General features: G+C 36.5%; 1 protein-coding gene across 3 annotated transcripts in view; it reads left to right on the plus strand.

Annotated features, from left to right (window-relative positions):
* ATP7A (ATPase copper transporting alpha) overlaps positions 1–23,663 on the plus strand; it is a 141,927-nt gene that overhangs the window by 47,221 nt on the left and 71,043 nt on the right. The gene's annotated exons all lie outside the window — the stretch shown is intronic.

Genomic DNA, 23,663 nt, shown 5'->3' on the forward strand with positions numbered 1-23,663 from the left:
GATGCAAAGAGCCAACTCATTGGAAAAGACCATGATGCTGGGAAAGATTGAGGGCAGAAAGAGAAGGGGATGACAGAGAATGAGATGGCTGGATGGCATCACTGACTCAATAGACTTGAATTTGAGCAAACTCCAGGAGATAGTGACGGACCAGGAAGCCTGGTATGCTGCAGTACATGGGGTCACAAAGAGTGGGACATGACTTAGCAACTGAACAACAACAACAAAAAGATTTTTGGTAAAAATGTCTCATAGGTGGTGCATAATATTCATGATACTAATATTTAAAAAATTTGATTGGCGTATAGTTGCTTTACAATGTTGTGTTAGTGTCAGGTATATAGCAAAGTGAATCAGTTGTGTGTGTGTCTTTGTGTGTGTGCATATTCTTTTCCCATACAGGCCATTACACAGTATTGAGTAGAGCTCTGTGCTATACAGCAGGTCCTTACTAGTTATCTGTTTTATATATAGTAGTGTGTATATGTCAACCCCAGTCTCCCAATTTATCCCTCCCCCTCATTTACCCCCAGTAACCATAAGTTTGTTTTGTATATCTGTAACTCTCTGTTTTGTAGATAAGTTCATTGGTACCTTTTCTTTTTTTAAAAAAGATTCCACCTATCAGTTCAGTTCAGTTCAGTCACTCAGTTGTGTCCAACTCTTTGCGACCCTGTGGATTGCAGCATGCTGGTCTTCCCTGCCGATCACAAATTCCTGGAGCTTGCTCAGACTCCTGGAGCTTGCTCAAGAGATTTCACCTATAAGCGATCTCATATGATGTTTTTCTCTGACTGATTTCAGTTAGTATGACAATCTGTAGGTCCATCCGTGTTGCTGCAAATGACATTATCATGATAATATTGATCACTGAGTGAAGGTGGACTTTGCTCCCTTCACTCTACTTCACCCAGTGAGACCTATTTTGGATTACTGACCTCCAAAATTGTAAGATAATACATTTGCATTTATGGCAGTTTTTTTTTTATAGCAGCAATAAGAATCTGATGGGGGGGTTGTTAAATGGAGTTAACATGTTTTAAAGGTTTTTCATGACTTCCCTGGTGGTCCAGTGGTTGGGAATCCATCTGCCAGTGCAGGGGACATGGGTTTGATCCCTGGTACAGGGGAATTCCACTTGCCATGGGGCCCCTGGGCCCTGTGCTACAACTGCTGAGCCTGCACACTCTAGAGCCCATGGACCACAACTACTGAGCCCGGGTGCTGCAGCTACTGAAGCCCTCATATTTTAGAGCCCATGCCCTGCAACAAGAGAAGCCACTACAATGAGACGCCTCCGTACCACTAGAGAAAGCCTGCGCACAGGAGTGAAAACCCAGCATGGCCAAAAATAAATAAAAAATGAATAAAAATTTAAAAAAAAGTTTTTACACTATGTAGGCAGAGAATAAAAGTTTGAATTTAAAGTAGACTGTAGTAAATCAAGGATACATGTTGTAATCTCTTGGGTACTATGAGAGTAATGTTTAACAACTATGACATATCAAGCTATTACATGGATGTGCTGTGTTGTGCTAAGAAGCCCTATTACATGGGAAAAGCAGATAATGAAAGATACTTGATTAATGCAAAATAAAGCAAGAAAGGAAAAAAAGACTCAATACTTGAGCCAGTTAGAAAACTATCAAGGAGATAGATATAAACCCTAAAATATTAGTAATTTTATTAAATGTAAAGTGATCCAGTATTACATTTCAGAGTATTACTTATGAGGATTCAAAAAACCAACTAAATGCTATTCAGAGACATAACATACAAATCGTATGTCATTCATAAAAAGGTTGAACATAACGATATGAAAAACATCTTAGGCAAATACTTCCAAAAGATAACTAGTGTGGCCATACTACTAGAGAATACTTTATAATGATAAAAAGATTAATTCAACAGATAGGTATAATATTCTTAAATTTTTATGTAACCAATTTTATAGCTTAAAATGTATGAGACAAAAATTGGCAAAACTGTAGGTCTATAATTTCAGTTGGAGATTTTAATACACTTCTCTCAATAACTGATATAACAACCTTTCCACAAGGAAAACTTAAGGTCCAAGTGGCTTCTTCAGTGAATTCTTCCAGTTAGTAAAGACCTAATACCAATCTAACACCAAATTTTCTAGAGAGCTGAAAAATAATATTTTACAACTTTTTTTATTGAATAAGTATAACCTTTATGCCAAAAACTGAGAAGAACATTACATGTAAGGAAAATCTCTTTCAATAAAGGGTAGTAGATCAATTCAGTATCCTTATGGGGAAAATGAGCTGGACTCCTACCTCATATTATATACAAAACATAGTTCCAAGTGGATCATAGGCCTAACTTTCAAAGGTAAAATAATGATCTAGAGGGGCTTCCCAGGTAGTGCTAGTGGTAAAGAACCCATCTGTCAATTCAGGAGACATAAGAGATGTGGGTTTGATCCCTGGGTTGGGAAGATCCCCTGGAGGAGGAAATGGCAACCCACTCTAATATTCTTGCCTGGAGAATCCCACTGACAGAGGAGCCTGGTGGGCTACTGACCATAGGGTTGCACAGAGTCGGACTTGACCGAAGTGACTTATCATGCACCCATGCGTACCTGCACGTGCAATGATCTAGAACAGCACTGTCCAATAGAAATAAAATGTGAGCCACACATGTAATTTAAATTTTTCTAATAGCCACAATAAAAATAAATGCAAGTGGGAAATTAATTTTCGTAATATATTTTATTTAACTTTATATACAAGTTATTGTCTTTCAATATTTAATCAATATATACTTATTGAGGTAGTTTACATTCTTTTTTTCTACTACATCTTTTAAATCCAGTATACATATTTTCATTTATAGCACATCTCATTTTCGATTAGGAAAATTCAGGTGCTCAATAGACACATTGTGTTGGACAGTAAAGATACAGAACATTTCCAACACTGCAGAAAGTTCTATTGGACAGTGCTGCTCTTGCTCCACCTTCTGGAATTTTCTGATTATTTCCTCATGTTGTCAACTAACTTCATCCTTTATTCCCTCTTATTTCCTGTACATTGGAAATTAGAGGTAACTAGGTTAGGTTACCTCTCACTGCCAATGTCAGTTAAGGATTTTTGGTGAGAATACTTTTAACAGGTGGTACATAGAAGGCATATAATGCCTGGTTGTTTCACTATCAGTGATAACTAATATTAATTGCTGAGTTAAGGTAAACTTGTTCCTTTTCATTTTGCAGTCAGAAGAAAAGTAAAGAGTATCTGGAAAATATCTCAGGATGTTAGTAGTTTCCCACCATATTTGGGCCTCTGACTAAGAAGAAATCACTTTCCCTCATTCATCTTTCTTATCTCATGGGAGAGTTCAGAGTTGGTTTGTCTATCCAGCAAGTCAACCTGACCATCCACCCAATAACAAAAAAGTGTTTATTAAAAAACTGCTTTGGGTTACTCTTTCTTTGGGTGTCTCTCCTTCCAGTCTGGTTTTCTCCCTAGTTCATATTTAGAATATTTAAAATAGATGATTTTCATCTAAGTAAGAGGGGAAACAGTAGAGGCACGTGTATATGCTGTAGCTGTATCTGCCACTAGTTGGGAGTCCCTATGGAGAAGTAAAAAAGTGATTAATGTTGGATCAGTGTTTGGCTAAGTATATGTGATTTTGGCTCATGCCATTAATCTCTGACTTTTTATTGTATAGTAATAATTCTTACTATATAACTATAACACATATAGCAATAACTAGTACTAGGTTGCTGTTTATATACATTTGCCTAATTTAAAATAGGTATAATTTCCTACTTAAATTTTCCTGAGATTTCATGCATTTAATTGACCCTAAATGTCTTACAAATTATTTTATTCTTCTGTGGGAGACATTTATATCAAAGGATAGGTGGGTTGAGAACAAATATTTATTTATTTTAAGTATTTTTTTGTTTCATAATTTTACTTATTTGTTTTTGGTTGTGCTGAGTCTTCATTGCTGCACAGGATTTTCTCTAATTTTCTCTAATTTCAGGGCTACTCTTCGTTGCAGTGTATGGGCTTCTCATTTTGGTGGCTTCTCTTGTTGTGGAGCACAGGCTCTAGAGCACATGGGCTACAGTAGTTTCGGCATGTGGGCTCAGTAATTGTGGCTCATGGGTTTAGTTGCTCTGCAGAATGTGGCATCTTCTTGGGTCAGGGATCAAACCCATGTCTCCTGCATTGGCAGGTGGATTCTTTACCACTGAGCCTCCAGGGAAGCCCCAAGAACAAGTATTTGAATAAATAACTTCACTGTGCAGCATACAGGATCTTGAACCCATGTCCCCTGTAGTACAAGCATGAAGTCTTAACCACCACACTGCCAGGGAAGTCCCTGAATAAGGAACTTTTAATGATAGAATTCAGTCCCTCTGCTAATACTTTCCAAAGTGGATATAACAAAGAAGTTGTGGAGGATGATAAAGTAATACGTTCTTAGATTCTAGATACTGCCCCCATCCTCTTCACTTGTCAGTCTACTTTGCTTTAGTAATTGTACGTAGTATTGCTTCATTATTATTTAGCTATTCATTTATAGTGCTGAAAGCCCAATATTGTACCCTTTAGTATACTGTTACTAGCTTCAGGAAAAGTTTTAGAGAAATGTGCTTAAATCTGAAAGTTAGGTTTCTGAAGAACTGATGTAAATGAAATTTGCAACATTTTCTCTTTTTACATACACTACAAAAATAAGCACACATTGATTCAATAACATTTAATAGTGACCAGTTGTTACATCTTCCTGTTTTGGGGGCCATGACACATAACTCGAGGGATTTTAGTTCCCTGACCAAAGATTGAACCCAGTCCACAGCAGTGAAAGCACTGAGTTCTAACCATTGGACCACCAGGAAATTCCCACATCTTATCCTGATCCCTTTGAATTCATCCCAAGTTATTGTACTAATTTATTAAGCTAAATCACTCATACATAGGACTGAAACATAATCTTTCCCATTTACAGTATATATTGTAGGGAATTCCGTGGTAGTTCAGGTTAAGAATCTGCATTCCAATGCAGAGGACACAGGTTTGACGTCTGGTTGGGGAACTAAGATCCCACATGTCATGGGGCAGCTAAGCCTGTGTACCACAACTACAGAGCCGATGCACTCTGGAGCCCATGCACTCTGGAACCCATGCACCACAACTAGAGAGAAGTCTGAGTGCCACAAGGAAGAGCCCACATGCTGCAACTAAGACCTGATGCAGCCAAAAATAAATAAATAGATATTTTTAAAAATAAAGGATATATTGTAACCAGTTCTTGCCATGAAATCAGAATGTAGGAGAAATTGTTAAGAAATAGTATAAGAATACATTGTAAATGAAATAAAATAACAATGAAATAGCTGATAATGAAAGATTATGGCTTTCCATCTACTTCATAATTTAGCATTAATTCACTAATTCCTTTTTAAAAAGCATTTATTTGTTTATTTGGCTTCACCTGGTCTTAGTTTCACTACTTAAGATCTTCAGTCTTCACTGCAGCTTGCAGGATTTTTGGTTGCAACATGTGAACTCTTCGTTGTGGCATGTGGGGTCTACTTCCCTGACCAGGAATCAACCCCAGACCTCCTACATTGGAAGTGTGGAGTACTGGACCATTAGAGAAGTCCCTAATTCACAAATTCTTTTTTTTTTTTTTTAATTAATTCTTTATTGAAATTTCTGAGATGTAATGAAATATGTTACCACTTCTCACCCATTGTTTTTTTTAAAAAGCAGAAAATAACAACAGGTGTTGGCAAGGATGTAGAGAAATTGAAACTCCTGTGTTTGTAGAAATGAAAAATGGTAAAGTCACTGTGGAAAACATTATGGTAATTCCTTAAAAAATTAACTGTGGAATTACCAAATGATCCAGCAATTTCAAGTCTGAGTATATAGCCAAAAGAATTAAAATAAAGAAATTGAACAGATATTTGTATAGTAGTGGTTATAGCAGCATTATTCACAATAGCACACAAGTAGAAACAACCCAAAAGTCTATTAGAGCACGGGTCCCCAACCTCTGGGTCGTGAACCAGTACCTCCTGTCAGATCAGTGACCGAATTAGATTAGAAATAAAGTGCACAGTAAATGTAATGCACTAAAATCATCCCCAAACCATTCCCTGCCCCATGGTCTGTGGAAAAATTGTCTTTCATGAAACCTGTCCTTGGTGCCAAAAAGGTTTGGGACTGCTGTATTAGAAGAGTGGATAAACAAAATATAATACAATGCAATATTATTCAGCCTTAAAAAGGAATAACATTCTGACATGTGATACAACATGGATAAACCTTTAACATATGATGCTAAATGAAATACAGCAGATAAAAAAGGACAAATGATTCTACTTACATGAGGAAACCAGAGTATTCAAATTAATGGAGTCAGAAAGTAGACTGGGGGTAAGTAGAGGGGATGTGGGTAATCAGTGTTTACATTTTTAGTTTACAAACATGAGCAAGTTCTGCAGATGGATGATGGTGATGGTGCACAAGTGTGTGAATGTACTTAATGCCACTGAACTGTATACTTAAAAAATGGTTAAAATGGCCCTGACTCATACCTGGCTCCAGCCCTCTATTTCTAAAGGAATTTGAAAAAGAAGAACAAAGCCAAAAAGTCAGAAGGAAGCAAATAATAAAGATAAGAGTGGAAATAAATAAAAACCAAAGAAACAACAGATAAGACCTGTGAAACCGTACTCCCTAACTTCAGAGAATATTGCAAAGCTACAGTAATCAAAACCAGCATGGTACTGGCACAAAAAGACACACAGATCAATAGAACAGAGTAGACAGCCCAGAAATAAATCCACAGTTATGTTGTGAGTTAATCTATGACAAAGGAGGCAAGAATATACAATGGGGAAAAATAGTGTCTTCAGTAAGTGGTATTGGGAAAGTTTGACAGCTGCATAATAAGCTCAAAATGGGTTAAAGACCTAAATGTAAGATCTGAAACCGTTGTTGTTCAGTCACTCAGTTGTGTCCAACTGTTTGCATGCCAGGTTTTCCTGTCCTTCACCATCTCCCGGAGTTAGCTCAAACTCATATCTAATGGGTTGGTGATGCCATCCAACCATCTGTCGTCCCCTTCTCCTTTGGCCTTCAGTCTTTCCCAGCATCAGGGTCATTTCCAGTGAGTTGGCTCTTTGCATCAGGTGGCCAAATTACTAGAGCTTCAGCTTAAGCAATCAGTCCTTCCAATGAACATTCAGGCTTGATTTCCTTTAGGATTGACTGGTTTGATCTCCTTGCTGTCCAAGGGACTCTCAAAAATCTTCTCCAGCACCACAGTTCGAAGGCACCAATTTTTCAGTGCTCAGCCTTTTTTATTATCCAGCTTTCACATCTGTACATGACTACTGGAAAAACCATAGCTTTGACTATACAGCTACCCACCCTAGTATTCTGGCCTAGAGAACTCCATGGACTGTATAGTCCATGGGGTTGCAAAGTATTGGACATGACTGAGCAACTTTCACTTTGACTATATGGACCTCTGTAAGCAAAGTAATATCTCTGTTTTAATGTGCTGTTTAGTTTGTCATTGCTTTTCCAAGGAGCAAGCGTCTTTTAATTTCATGGCTGTAGTCATCATTCACAGTGACTTTGGAGCCCAAGAAAAGAAAGTCTGTCACTATTTCCATTTATTCCCTATCTATTTGCCATGAAGTGATGGGACCAGATGCTGTGATCTTTGTTTTTTCAGTATTGAGTTTTAAGCAAGCTTTTTCACTCTCCTTTTTCAGCTTCATCAAGAGGTTCTGTAATTCCTCTGCTTTTTGCCATAAGGGTGGTGTCATCTGAAACCATAGAACTCCTAAAAGAAAACATAGGCAGCATGCTCTTTGATATTGGTCTTATGAATAGTTTTTGCATCTGTCTTCTCAGATAAGAGAAACAAAAGCAAGCATTTAAACATGAGAGTTAATCAGACTTAAAAACTTTTGCACAGCAAAGGAAACCATCAACAAAATGAAGAGACAACCTTGAATGGGAGAAGACATTTGCAAACAATATATCTGATGAGTTAAATCCAAAATATATAAGGAACTCATACAACTCAACATTAAAAAACAGTTTGACTAAAAAATGGGCAGAGGACCTGAATAGGCATTTCTTCCCAAAGAACACATACAGATGGCCAACAGACATATGAAAAGATGCTGAATATCACTAACCATCACAGAAATCAAAACCACAATGAAATATCACCTCGCACCTGTCATAATGGCTATCATCAAAAAGATAAGAAATAAATATTGGTGAGGATGTGGAGAAAAGGGGGCCTTCATACGCTGCTGGTGGGCATGTAACTTGGTACAACCACTATAGAAACCAATATAAAAGTTCCTTAAAATATAGAACTACCATGTGATCCAGCAGTGCCACTTCAAGGTATTTATCCAAAGAAAATGAAAACACCAATTATATATATATATATATATGTGTGTGTGTGTACCTTGTTGTTCTTTGCAGCTTTATTTGCAGTTAGCAAAGATATTGAAGCAACCTAAGTGACCATCAGCAGATGAATGGATACTGAAGATGTCGTGTGTACACACACACACACACACACACACACACACACACACACACACACACACACACACACACACACACACACAAAATGGAATATTTCTCAGCCATTGAAAAATGAAATTTTGCCATTTGTGACAACATGGATGGACCTGGAGTGTATTATGCTTAGTGAAATAATTCAGAGAGAAAGACAGATACTGTCTATTTTAACTTTATTTGGAATCCAAAAAATAAAAAACATGAACAAATAGAAACAGATAACATAGATACAGGGAACAAACTAGTGTCTACCAGAGGGAGAAGTGTGGGAGGAGGGGCAAAAGAGCTGAAGGGGACTAAGAGGCACAGACTACTAGCTTTAAAGTAATTAAGTTACGAAGATGTAATGTATAGCACAGGGAATATAATATTTTATGATATATGGAATATATTCTATGAAAATATTACTATATTACCTGAAACTAATATATTATAAATCAACTATAATTTAAAATATAGTTAAAATGATCAATTTTATGTATATTTTACCACACACACACACAAACTTTTACGAAGTATCTGCCTTTATCAGGAAATAGTAATTTTGCTAAACCCATAAATACTTCTAGAGGAAAGAAAATGCCATATAAAACTATGTGAGGAAAATCATCTCCGGCTTCCACTGAGGATTCTGAGTGGGAAACAAAAAATAGCATAATATAGTGGACATAACTATTGCAATAGACAGTTGTAACATTTCATGTCTTTAGAGGACAAACAAGACATTTATGATGGGAAGAAAATCTCTTTAAATCTCATTTTCAGTGATGTCCTTGTTAGGGATATACACTCTGAAACCTAACTTGTTATTCAACTATTTATAAAAGTTTTAGTCAAGGCTGAGAATGAAAACTATTAGAGCCCTTTAAAACAAAATGGAATCAGGTATTTTTTCCTCTTTGTTCTGTGGTATATTCTAGAAACTTCCTCACAGAAGTTGGAAATAACGATAGAAACTCCTAAATCATCTAGTGGTTTGTCAGTTGAAGAAAGGAACCGTGTTAACTATGTATATGTACCCTGTTCATTTTGTAAAAACCTGGAACATATATTCATTCATTCCCCAATATTTATATGTAGGCCCAAGGCTTTTGTTTGTATATGGGTCCTTTGAAATCTTCCTTTTCTTTCTAGTATAGCCACATCCATATTGTTTCATTCCAGGTTTCCACATTTCCAGTTTCTAGTTTGCTTTCATGAAAGTAGAGACTTTTTAGAATTTTTAGATTTTTGTGCTCTCTCCCCCCCCCCCGCCATTCTGTTAAAGTTGCTTCATGTACAGCTATTTTGGCAGTTACTGTTCACCTTTATTGAATTTCTGAAGCATTCACCTTTGTTTTCATAGAAATAATAACTCTCTTTTATACTCACATTTCGTCAGTTTACATAATATTTAAATCACATTAAAGAAAGGTCAGTGGGCATACACAGGCTTGGGAATAAACACAGTTGAAACTAAGCATGTCCACACTGCTGGTGGGACAAGGAGCGCACCTCCAGCATGCTGTGGGCATCTGAATATTTTAGTGATAGAGTGGAGACTCTCAGTTAATCCACTGATGGTTGGTTAAGAGAACTTTTTGCAGAGTGAAAATTTGCTTTTTCTTACTTAATGTATTCTGAACATTAATGTATTTTTCCCATCAGTAAATGGAGATCTACATCATTGTTTTTAATGGCCACATGGTATTTATTATACATGTATTATGATGAGTTTTTGCTGGCAAGCAACATGAAGCAGCTTGACTTGCTTAACCAGACAAGGAATTAATTGGTAAGCTATTAAGACTGTTTATAGAGTCAACAGGAAAGATGATCAACCACGCTTGGAAAAATGGGTAGAAGCCCAGGGAGGCTAAAACAGCCAAGGTCACGGTCCCCACAACAGTCTGGTAGTCATCTGCAGTGGCACTAGCTTTCTCAGGACTTCTGCCACCACCACTGCTGGCATCTTGACTGTGTTGCTGCGGCTGCTGCAAATTCTTTTAAATTATCATTGTGTATTTGTGTCACTTTCTCAGAATTCAAAAGCCTGGGCAGAAGCATCTGCCCATTCAGATCTAGACTTATTTAGCTTCAAGGATGAAGGGAAAAGGAATATCTCCTCCTCCAAACTTTGGCTTCAGTAGTCAGGGCCCAGTGCTACTGCCTATCACCAAGATGCTCATTCACAGCAGGGGATTTCCTTAACCTAGGGTGTGTGTTTGGATGCTGGGTAGCCAAAAATATGACAACCATCTGTAAAAGTGTGAAAATACTAGAGTTTATTTAACCAGTGCCCTACTGTAAAAGAAAAAGTAGGTTGTTTCCTATTTTGCTGATTTAAGCTACATGGTAATAGACACATTTTACTAATCCAGTAGGTAGAAAACATTGTATCTTAGTTGCTTTAATTTATAACTTCAAATATAGTTTCATATGTTTATTGGAATTTTGGATTTCTTATATTGTTTTTTCTTTTTTTAATTTTATTTTGAATTAGAGGATAATTACTTTACCAGATTGTGATGGTTTTTGCCATATATCAACACGAATCAGCCATAGGTATACATATGTCCCTGGCCTCTTGAAGCCCCCTGCCACCTCCCTCCCTGTCCCACCCCTCTAGGTTGTCACACAGCAACGACTTTGGATGCCCTGTGTCACACAGCAGACTCCCACTGGTTATATGTTTTACATATGGTATTGTATATGTTTCAGTGCTATTCTCTACAATCATCCCACCCTTTCCTTCCTGCACTGTGTGTAAAAGTCTGTTCTTTATGTCTGTGTCTCCTTTGCTTCCCTGCAAGTAGGATCATCAATACTGACTTTCTAGATTTCATATATATGCATTAATATGCAATATTTGTCTTTCTCTTTCTGACTTAGTTCCATCTGTATAATAGGCCCTAGGTCCATCCACCTCATTAGAACTGACTCAAATGCATGCCTTTTTATGTCTGAGTCACATTCCATTGTGTATATGTACCAGAGCTTCTTTATCCATTTACCTGTTGATGGATGTCTAGATTGCTTCCATGTCCTAGCTATTATAAATAGTGCTTCAGTGAAAATTGAGGTATGTGTGTCTTTTTCAGTTATGGTTTCTTGAGGGTATATGCTCAGTGGTGGGTTTGCTGGGTCATATGGTATTTTTATTCCTAGTTTTTTTTTTAAAGGAATCTCCATACTGTTGTCCATAGAGGCTGTATCAATTTGCATTACTACCAACAGTGTAAGAGGGTTCCCTTTTCTCCACACCCTCTCCAGCATTTATTGTTTATAGACTTTTTGATGATAGCCATTCTGACCTGTGTGAGATGATATCTCATTGTAGTTTAGATTTGAATTTCTCTAATATTGACTAGTGTTGAGCATCTTTTCATGTGTTTATTAGCTGTCAGTATGTCTTCTTTGGAGAAATGTCTGTTTAGATCTTCTGCCCACTTTTTTGACTGGGTTGTTTGTTTTTCTGGTATTGAGTTGCATGAGCTGCTTTTGTATATTTTGGAGATTAATTCTTAGTCAGTTGTTTCGTTTGCTATTATTTTCTCCTATTCTGAGGGTTGTCTTTTCACCTTGCCCATAGTTTCCTTAGTTGTGCAAAAGCTTTTAAGTTTAATTAGGTCCCATTTGTTTATTTTTGTTTTGATTTCCATTACTCTCAGAGGTGGGTCATAGAGCATCTCATATATGGAGGCTGGGGAGATATCCAAAATCTGTGGAGGGTCCCCCTTGAGCCTTCAGTGGGGAACAAATCAATGCATCAGTTCAGTGGTTTATGTCAGAGAGTGTTCTGCCTCTGTTTTCCTCTAAGAGTTTTATAGTTTCTGGTCTTAGGTTTAGAAATCAAAGACCACACAAACAGATGGACAGATATACCATGTTCTTGGATTGAAAGAATCAATATAGTGAAAATGACTATACTACTGAAAGCCATCTATAGAGTCAATGCAATCCCTATCAAACTACCAATGGTATTCTTCACAGAACTAGAAAAAATAATTTCACAATTTGTATCAAAACACCGAAGACCCTGAATTGCCAAAGCGGTCTTGGTAAAGAAGAATGGAACTTTCCTAACTTTAGACTCTACTACAAAGCCACAGTCATCAAGACATTATGGTACTGGCACAAAAACAGAAATATAGTCCAGTGGAACAAGATAAACAGCATGGAAATAAATCCACTTACCTTTGGGCATCTTATCTTTGACAAAGGAGGCAAAAATATACAATGGAGAAAAGACAGTCTTTTCAACAAGTGGTACTGGTAAAACTGGTTAACTACATGTAATGAAATTAGAACACTTCCTAACTCCATACACAAAAATAAAGTCAAAATGGATTAAAGACCTCAACATAAAACCAGAAACTATAAAACTCTTATTTTGTTAATTGCCTGACATATATTACATATATGGGCTTTTTTGAAATATAATTTACATGTCATAAAATTCAGTATAATTTTATATGTATAATTCTGGGGTTTTTAGTGTATTTGCAGACTTGTGCAACCATTACTACTACCTAATTCCAGAACATCACCCCAGAAAGAAACTCCATGCATATATATTTTTATAATTTGCTTACATGGATTTTTTTCTTTTATTTTTAAAAACTTTTTAAAAATTATTTTTTGTTATTTGAAGTATAATTGCTTTATAGAATTGTGTTGGTTTCTGCCAAACATCAACATGAATCAACACATGGGGTTTTTTTTTTGCCACGTGACAGGTTTTAAAATTCATAAAAGTTAAATTTAAAAATTTTTTCTATCTGCTTTTGGCTTAGGCTTAGAAAGGCCTTCCCACCCCAAGTTTTGTTGTTGCTGTTGTTGTTAATTATTATCCACTTTTTAATAGCATTAATTTTTTTTACAGTTTAGTCTTTAATTCATTTAGAATTAATTTTGAAATGATATGGAGTCTAAACATGTTTACCTCACATGGTTAGTATGTTGTGGCAACACCACTTATTTCTGCATTAATTTGAATATTTCCCTTATTATATACTAAATTCTTATGTATACACACATGTCTGTTTCTGGTACTTTCTGTTCTGTACCAAGAATCTGTCTGTTCTGACATTAGTAATATTGTACACATGAAACTTATATAATGTTATAAGTCAATTTAAAAAATAAAACTTCTAAAAACATTTTAATGTGTGGTAGGGTAGTTAGCATTATTATCCTTTTTAGTGATGGTTTTTATAAAATTCATGACATACTTGGAAAGTTTAGTCAAACTGAATTGTCATTTTCAACCTCATCAAACCTCTATCATTTATTTTATGGTTTATTTTTTCTTAATCAGTTATAGCAAATATAAAATAAGCGCTTTTTCAACTTAATGTATATAGTGTTTTAGTACTGTCAGTTGTTTTTCTTTTTCATAGGTATTTAATGTTATTTCATCAGTGGTTTGAGGCACAGTTTTGTCTTAGAACTAAAATTAGAAGATGGATTTTTCCTTGCAAAAAGAGCTATAGCATTACAAGTGGACCATGACTTACCTACAGATTATATCTGACAAGCTTGAAACAGGTGATTGTTTTCATGGGGGAAAAAAGCATTTCAGCTACTAAATAATCTTAGAATCTAAGTTAGATCACTGCACCAAGACCATATTTAACCCATAATATGATTGAAAAGTAGTTGACACATTTCGATGTCAAAATTGTTGAAAACTATTTGCCTCTGCTTTTTCTGGGATAAAAATGGCCTTGTCTGAGGCAAGAAAAGTTTCACCCAAAAACATTTTCCTCTAGTCTATTATTGACAAGGCAGCAAATGTTCAGTTCCTGGTAGAAAGGCAGATAGTAACTTGAGGTCTGTTTCTCAGTTTCTGAGTAACTTGTCCCCTCACCTGTGTTCATTGCAGAGTAACTATTTTTTCAAGCATTTTCCTCAACTCCAAAGATGGGAGCATCTTTGGCTGGTTTTCTTTTATGCCTTTTGCAGGCGTTACCCTATTAAGTTAATTCCTTTGAGGCTATTGTTAGCTCTAGACTCTAGCTTGAATTGCCTGTATGAGCATATGTAAGTCTGAGTATACTCAGTGAAGCTATGAGCCATGTTTTGCAGGTCCACCCAAAATGGACAGGTCATAGTGGAGATTTCTGACAAAATGATTCACTGAAGGGGGTGATAGCTCTTGAGAGCCCCTTGGACTGCAAGGAGATCAAACCAGTCAATCCTAAAGGAAATCAACCCTGAATATTCATTGGAAGGACTGATGCTGAAGCTCCATTACTTCAGGCACCTGATGTGAAGAGCTTACTCATTGGAAAAGACCCTGATGCTGGGAAAGATTGACAGCAGGAGGGGAAGGGGGTGACAGAAGATGAGATGGTTGGATGGCATCATTGATTCAATGATCATGAGTTTGAGTAAACTTCAGGAGATAGTGAAGGACAGGGAAACCTGGTGTGCTATAGTCCATGAGGTTGCAAAGAGTCAGACATGACTTATTGACTGAACAACAACAATGAAGTCTGAGTATTAGCTTCCTTAAAATAAAAGGAGGCTACTACCTTATTTATATTGCAGAATTGTGAAATTATGTATATGAATGTTTTGTCAACTATGCAATGCTATAGGACTCTGAGATATCTGTAGTTATACAAATAATAACACTTTTTTAAGAGGCAGTGATTTATCTAGGAGTCACAAAAATAGCCAGCAGAGCACATTGCCTTTTCCTAATTTGAATGTTTTGATCTTTTTTGACCTTAACTAATATGTCTGAAGTCCTAACTCCTTATCTTTTTTTTTTTCTGACTCCTAATCTTTTGTGCATGCATGCTAAGTTGCTTTAGTTGTGTCTGACTCTTTGTGACCCTATGGACTGTAGGGTGCCAGGCTCCTCTTTCCATGGGATTCTCCAGGCAGAATACTGGAGTGGGTTGCCATTTCCTTCTCCAGGGGATCTTCCTGACCCAGGCATCGAACCCACGTCTCTTACATCTCCTACATTGGCAGGCAGGTTCTTTATCACTAGCGTCAATTTTGGGAATCGTCAATTGAGTAGAACAACTATGTTTTGAAACATACATTTGTCTACTCCACCTGTTTCATCTGGAATCTTAGTCTTCTGTTTGTATAATGACAATTGTCTGATGAAAGAGATTAGACACTCGATATTTTGAAAACAAGTTAAGGAGTAAGATGTGTTCATTTTAAATGTTCATGCATTTTAAACAAGATGTGTTATGTAAAATAATAAAGAAGCCAGTGCTTTCTCCCTTTTGTTTTCGATTTAGAGGTAGTAGATTTTAAATAAAAGCAAATAGGAAAAAACTAAATTAAAAATTTGATTTAGAAATACATACTCTGGAGACAGTTAGTTCAATGTTGTTTGCATAGCTAAAAATTATCAGTTTGCTTAACAAAATAGGGGTATTTTTTATAGCCCTGGTGTAATAGACTGGGTAATTTTTGTCTGTTTATATTTTTCAGTTTATTATTAGTCTCACTTATTGAATTATTTCAATTTTGGTAACTTTTCTCTTAATTGCTGCACATTCCCTACAGTTTTTCTTCATTTCCCCCTAAAGTGGGCTGTGTTTTTAAAGAATCTTTCTTCCTCTATCTTTATTGAGGTATAATTGACAAATAGGAGCTGTTTATATTTAAGTTGTACAGTGCAATGCTTTGATATACATTGTGATATGATTACTGCAATCAAGCTCATTATCATACCCATCACCTCACATAGTTACCATTTTTTGTTGTTTTTGAGAACAATTAAAATCTCTTTTTAGCAAATTTCAAGTAACCAGTACAGTATTATTAACTGTAGTCATCACGCTGTGTATTGGATTTCCAGAGTTTATTCATCCTGCATCATTTCCCAAACTCCCCAGCTCCTGATAACCATAATTCTAATCTCTGTTTCTAAGACTCAGAGTTTAGATTCCACATGTAAGTGAGATCATGCAGTTTTTGTCTTTCTGTGTCTGGTTTATTTCATTTAGCACAATGTCCTCCCAGTCTATTCATTTATTTTCTTTTTAAAAATTCTTATAATGAAATAACTTAGACCTACAAAGAGTATAGGAAACCCTATAACATATGTGGGTATCCTGTCCTTAGCCTAAGAAATTAAACGTTACATATATAGTTGAAGTTTCCCTTTGTGTTCCAATTGCATCCCTTCCCTCCTCCCCAAACTTCTGAATTTGGAGTTTATTATTCCTGTGCATATTTTAATATTTTAACTAATACTACTATATATGAATGTATAAAAAACCAATATTTGGTATTATTTTACACTTTTAGGCTTTTGTATCCTGAAACTTTTTATTTCCTCAACTATGTTTATGAGATTTTTCCATGTTGCTACTTATATCCCTAGTTTGCAGTTTCTCAGTCTCTGTTTTGTTGCCATTTGTTGCTATTTCTTTGTTGTGAGACCTTTTCTTGTCCTTTATAGGAAATTTAGCAATATCCCAATAGCACTTTCCCCTCCATTCCCCACCCCAGTTGTGATAACCAAAAATGTCTCCAGACATTGCTGATGTCCCTTGATGGCGAAATCTCTCTTCTCCCAGTGAGAACCATTGTTTTACTTCATTCATTTTAACTACTCTGTCATGCTTCATGATGTATATATCACCACTTATTTTTCCATTTTCCAGTTAATGTCTAATTTAGATTATTTCTAAAGTTTTTTTTCCCCCCGCCGTGAATATTTTTGTTCATGTTTTCTTACACAGTGTGAGATTTTCTGTAGGGTAATAGGCTTAGGAGTGAAAATGTTGAGTTCTAATACATGCATATCTTTAACTCTACAAGATATTGCCAACCATGTTCTGTAATAGTTGTACTAATTTACACTCCCAGCTGAATAAGGGAGATCCTGTTGCTCCACATTCTCATTAACACTTTGGTATTGTCAGATTTTGAAATTTTTGTCTACCTGATGGGTGTAAATGATATTCATTGTAGTTTTAATTTGCATTTTCTTGATTACTGTAGTGATCAAAAATTACCCAGGTGGAGCTGTATCCAAAAAAATTAACTTTACCATATAATTTATTAAGAACCCAGACACCTTTCTCAAATTATGAGGACTCATTATTTTAGGTGGATTTAAAACTAATGTTTGAGCTTCTTTGATCAGCTTTAAGAAGTGGTTTTGAGCCATCAGACTTCATACATATAATGCTTGTTTGTACTCAACTTCTACAGTTTCTGTTTCCAAACCAGAGATGATGATCTAGTCATAATACTCTTCTTCCTCTTAGAAAATGCTATTACTGATAGTGATTACCATCTGTGTTTAGGGAATGGTTAAAAATACTTTAATAACTAGAAGTTATTTCCCTCAATGTTGTTGGATGCTCTTTTTCTCAGTCACCTCATTACTAATAGGTGCATGCCCGATTTGTTTCTTTGATATTGACACTGTATGCAATTATTTGTTTTCTGAGTCATTCTGCTAAATGCAGTGAGAGTTACAAAAGATGTTCTTGACTTTGTATCTATCTTTGAGACATTTAAAATCCAAAAGATGGGCATAGCATATATTTACAAAATCAGTGTGTTGTGTGTTATATATTATGTATAAATATATGTACAATATGTGAAAAAATAAAATAGTATGAAGGGGATGGAATTCGTCAGGTTTTGAGTGTAAGGCCCACTTTGAATATAGTTTTGGAGAAAAATGCAGGTAATTATGAAGGCAGGGGAAATATATGTTATTCATAGATGATTTGATATGCTTAAATTAGGATGTAGTGGGAAAAGTGGCTGTATTAATGTAATTTTCACTCATGCTCAGAATTTCTTTGCTCCCTAATACATATTTCCGGGACTTCCCTGGTGGCTCAGACGACTAAGAATCTGCTTGCAATGCAAGAGACTTGGGTTTGATCCCTGGGTCAGGAAGACCCCTTGGAGAAGGAAATGGCTTGACACTCAAGTATTCTTGCCTGGAGAATCCCATGGACAGAGGAGCCTGGCGAGGAAAAGTCCTCAGGGTCGCAAAGAGTCAGTCAGACATGATTGAGTGACTAACACACACACACACACACACACACACACACACACACACACACATTTCCAGGGTAAATAATCCAGTCACTTTAAAAAGCGCTTTGCTGCTTAACTAGTCTCTATCAGTTCCTCTTTGACCTGAGACAAAGCCCAAAATAAAACTGTATTTCAGTTTTACATTCCTAACTAACCCGGTAAACTAGCCTTCATATGCTGAGTATATTGTATTCCAGAAGTTTGTTACCAATTCTGTTTTTTGAACTTGACAGTTTCTTATAAAACAATTTTAGTCAGTTTTGGTAATATACCTGAATGAGCCCTGAAAAGCTCTATTTTGAGCCATAACATATTTGAGCCATATAGGTACTAAGTGTGACTGTTTTGACCTAGAGGCAGGCAGCCATGTGCTGCAAGAGGAAGCATATTCTTTTTTAAGGAAAAGAATAATGGTATGCAAAATTTTGATAATATCTGTTTGTTTTAGACATTATTCTACTTAACCTTTTCATATATATTAGTGCTTCCCAGTGACCCTCTCCCTAGTGGTAGCCCTAATGCCTTCACGCTTGCCTTAAGTACCCCACCTTGGACTTTAAACCTGGGCCTACGAATTCCCTACATCCCAAGAATTCTTTGTTCACAATTACCTGCCTTTCCTGTTTCATTTGGGCTTCTGTTCTATTGTAGTAATTGATCTTACCTAGTTTTTAGGAGTGGAGAAAGCAATGGCACCCCACTCCAGTACTCTTGCCTAGAAAATCCCATGGACGGAGGAGCCTGGTAGGCTGCGGTCCATGGGGTCGCTAAGAGTCGGACACGACTGAGTGACTTCACTTTCACTTTTCACTTTCATGCATTGGAGAAGGAAATGGCAACCCACCCCACTGTTCTTGCCTGGAGAATCCCAGGGACAGAGGAGCCTTGTGGGCTGCTGTCTCTGGGGTTGCACAGTGTCGGACAGGACTGAAGCGACTTAGCAGCAGCAGCAGCAGCAGCAGCAGTTTTTAGGAGATGTAATTCCAGCTGTGAGTGTCTTAAACTCTCAAAGAGGAGTTTGTATTTTAGAAAGAGGATACAATGTCTCAAACAGCTGACCTAGGTTCTTCAAAAAGTTACTTAGGGCAAAGATATATGGGAGAGAGGCTGTTCTAGATTAAATGAGACAAAAGAGATACTTCCAAATACAGAGTGTGAACCTTGTCTGGATCCTGATTTGGAAAAATATAAAAGCTGTAAAGAAAGCTGAGCGCAGAAGAGTCGATGCTTTTGAACTGTGGTGTTGGAGAAGACCCTTGAGAGTCCCTTGGACTGCAACGAGATCCAACCAGTCCATCCTAAAGGAGATCAGTCCTGGGTGTTCATTGGAAGGAGTGATGTTGAAGCTGAAACTCCAATACTTTGGCCACCTCATGAGAAGAGTTGACTCATTGGAAAAGACCCTGATGCTGGGAAAGATTGAGGGCATGAGGAGAAGGGGACGACAGAGGATGAGATGGTTGGATGGCATCACCGACTCAACAGACATGGGTTTGGGTGGACTCCAGGAGTTGGTAATGGACAGGGAGGCCTGGCGTGCTGCAGTTCATGGGGTCGCAAGGAGTCAGACAAGACTGAGTGACTGAACTGAACTGAATAGATGTTCTTGGGACATTTGGGACAGTTTACATAGAAAATTTGTATTACAGGATGTACAATGATCAATTTTCTTATCTGTGATCATAGTATTGTGGTTATGCAGCAGTCCTTAATTCTTTGGAAATGCATTCTGAAGTATTATGATCTCTAAAACTTAGATTAGAAAGTAAAGCAAATACAGCAAAATGTTAGCAGTTGTTGAATTCATGCAGAGGATATACAGATAGATGTTCATTGTACTATTTCAGCTTTTATGCGTGTTGAAATTTTTCATAATAAAGATTTGGAAAACAGGAAAGCTATTCATTAATACAATAATATTTAAATTGTAAATTTCATGCAATGGAGAATTCAGACAGCATGAAGAACTTCTTGAGCTGGAGTAGCTAGTTCTGGCTCCTCTAACTTTCTACTGTTGTTGTTTAGTCGCTAAGTTGTATCCAACTCTTTTGCGACCTCGTGGACTGTAACTCGCCAGGCTCCTCTGTCCATGGGCTTTCCCAGGTAAGAGTACTGGAGTGGGTTGCCATTTCCTTCTTCAGGGCCTCTTCCCGGCCCAGGGATCAAACCCACATCTCCCACATTGGCAGGCAGGTTCTTCATCACTGAGCCACCAGGGAAGCCCTCATTTCTACTGCTTCTTCCCTATTCCACTTACCATTCATTCAGAGATTCAGATTTTGTCCTGTTGACAGCAGCTGCTCGAGCTAGAGGAAGGAAGATGAAGTTTCTCAGGGTGATGACAGCTTACTTTTACATATAGATTATAAGTCATAGATTACCAGAATGTGAATGTCACTGGCAGTGTGGTTTGTTAGAGATTGTTGTTTTTTTTTACTTTGAATAAAGGCTGTTTCAAGTCATTAAAAACAAAAGTTAGATAAACTATATTCTTTTATGTTGAATGGATATTATAATCTATGTAAAAATTGATAATTTAATACTAATTTCATAAGAATTAGTGGACATAACTGAATTGTTAAGTGTTGCATTTGGAATAACTTTGGCTCTAACTTTGAAAGTAAATAACAGAAATAGTCTATTTCAGATCAAATCACACTATAAAGTACAGTTCCATAATTAGTGCTAGTTGAAATTAAGACTGAGAAAGATGCAGCTAGTGTTGAATTTTTCTTTCAGCTTTGTGAAGTTTTACATTTTAAAAATGGATATGGAAAACAGTATAGATGTTCTAAAAAATTAATAAGCAGAACTACCATATGGTCTACTAACTCCTGTGTGTTTATCCAAGGGAAATGCAATCACTATCTCAAAGATATTTGCACCCCATATTCATTGCAGCATTATTTGCAACAGTCAACACATGGAAACAACCAATGTCCATCTGTGGATGAATAGATAAAATGTGATATACATATACATATTATTCAACCATAGAAATGAAGAAAATCCTGCCACTTGTGATAACATGGATGGACCTTGAGGGCATTATGCTAAGTGAAATAAGTCAGACAGAGAAAGACAAATATTGTATGAACTCACTTATATGTGGAATCTGAACAAACCTGAACTCATAGACACAGAGAACAGATTGATGGGTTGGTTACCAGAGGTAGGGGGTAGAGAGTGGGTGAAATGGATGAAGGTGGTTAAAAGATATAAACTCCTAGCTATAAGATAAATAAGTCCTGAGGATACAATGTACAGCATGGTGAGTATAGTTAGCAATATTCTATTGTATATTTGAAAGTCACTAAGAGAGTAGACCTTAAAATTCTCATCACAGGAAAAAATTGTAACTATGTGTGGTGATGGATGTTAACTAAACTTTTGGTGGTACTTTTGCAATATATACACATATCAAATCATTGTATTATACACTTAAAACTAATATGTTAAATATCAATTATATCAATAAAATGGAAATTTCATGTGATTCAAACTAATTATCAGTGGAAAAAAAAGACTCCTGCCTTCATAGAATTTTCATTTTAGTGAGGAGTTTATTACAGTATAACATATTATTCCAAAATTTAGTGGCTTAAAAAAACCAACAATTATTATCTCACAGTTTCTGTGGGTCATGAATTTGGGAGTGGTATAGATGGGTGGTTCTGGACCAAGATCTCTCATGAGGTTGTAAGTCTATATGTCAGCTGAGGCTGCAGGCATCTAAAGACTTAACTGAGTCTGAAGAATCAGCTTCCAAGGCACTTCACTCACCTGTTTATTGGCAGGAGGCCTTAGGGTCTTTGCTGGTTATTGATTGTAGGCCTCAATTTCTCATCATGTCAGCCTCTCCATAATGCTGCTTGAGTGTCCTCATGACATAGCAGGTGGCTTCCCCTAGATGGGGTGATTGAAGAGAGAGGACAAGAAGCAAGCCACAATGATTTTTCCCCCCAACTTCAGTGCCTTTTATCTTGGAAATCACACCTTGTCACTTCCACTAGTGATTTGGAAGCAAGTCACTGAATTGAGGCCACATTCAAAGGTGTTAAATTTGATCTCTTGAACAAAGGAGTGACAAAGAATTCATGAACACATTTTAAAACAACAACAGGAAGACAGATAATAAGTAATCAACATAGCAAGTAAATTATGGAGCTTATTAGAAGGTTTTAAGTTCTATGAAAATGAGAAAAAAAAGACGGAAGAAATAAGGGGAATCAGAGTATGTGTGTGTGTGGAAGGGATGTAGGTTGCAATTTTCAACAAGGTGTTCAGTGTAAGACTCATTAGGAAGATTAGATTTGAGTAAAGACTTGAAAGAGATGAAGAAGTTAGCTAAGCAGATATCTAAGAGAAGAAAGCACTAAATCAAGGGAATAGGTAACCTAAAAGAGCTGGGATGGTAGTAAAATGAGGTGAGAGAAAAGAATGCTAACCATATTATATTAGTAGTATATTTTCAGTTGGGCAGGTGGGAACGTTGAAGGATTCTTTTTTCTTTTTCTTTTAACTTAAATTTTTTGTTGTTTTTTAAGTTTTTATTCTATATTAGAGTATACTTGATTAGCAATGTTGTGTTAGTTTCAGGTGTATAGCTAAGTGATTGAGTTATACATATACATGTATCTAGTCTTTTTCAAATTCTTTTCCTGTTTAGGTTATTACAGACTGTTAAACAGAGCTCCCTGTGCTATACAATAGGTCCCTGTTGGTTATCTATTTTAAATATAGTAGTGTATATGTGACAATCCCAAATTCCCAATCTATCCCTGCTTCCCGCCTTCCCCCCCAAAGCCCTAAGTTCCTTCTCTAAGTCTGTGGGTCTGCTTCTGGCTTTGTAAATAAGTTCATTTGTATCATTTTTTTAGATGCCACATATAAATTATATCATATGATATTTGTCTTTCTCTGTCTGACTTATTTCACTTTGTATGATAATCTCTAGGTCCATCCATGTTGCTGCAAATGGCCTGGTTCATTCTTTTTTATGGCTGAGTAATATTCCACTGTATGTACCAC

Source organism: Muntiacus reevesi, chromosome X, assembly GCF_963930625.1.
Source record: "Muntiacus reevesi chromosome X, mMunRee1.1, whole genome shotgun sequence".
Lineage (NCBI taxonomy): Eukaryota > Metazoa > Chordata > Mammalia > Artiodactyla > Cervidae > Muntiacus > Muntiacus reevesi.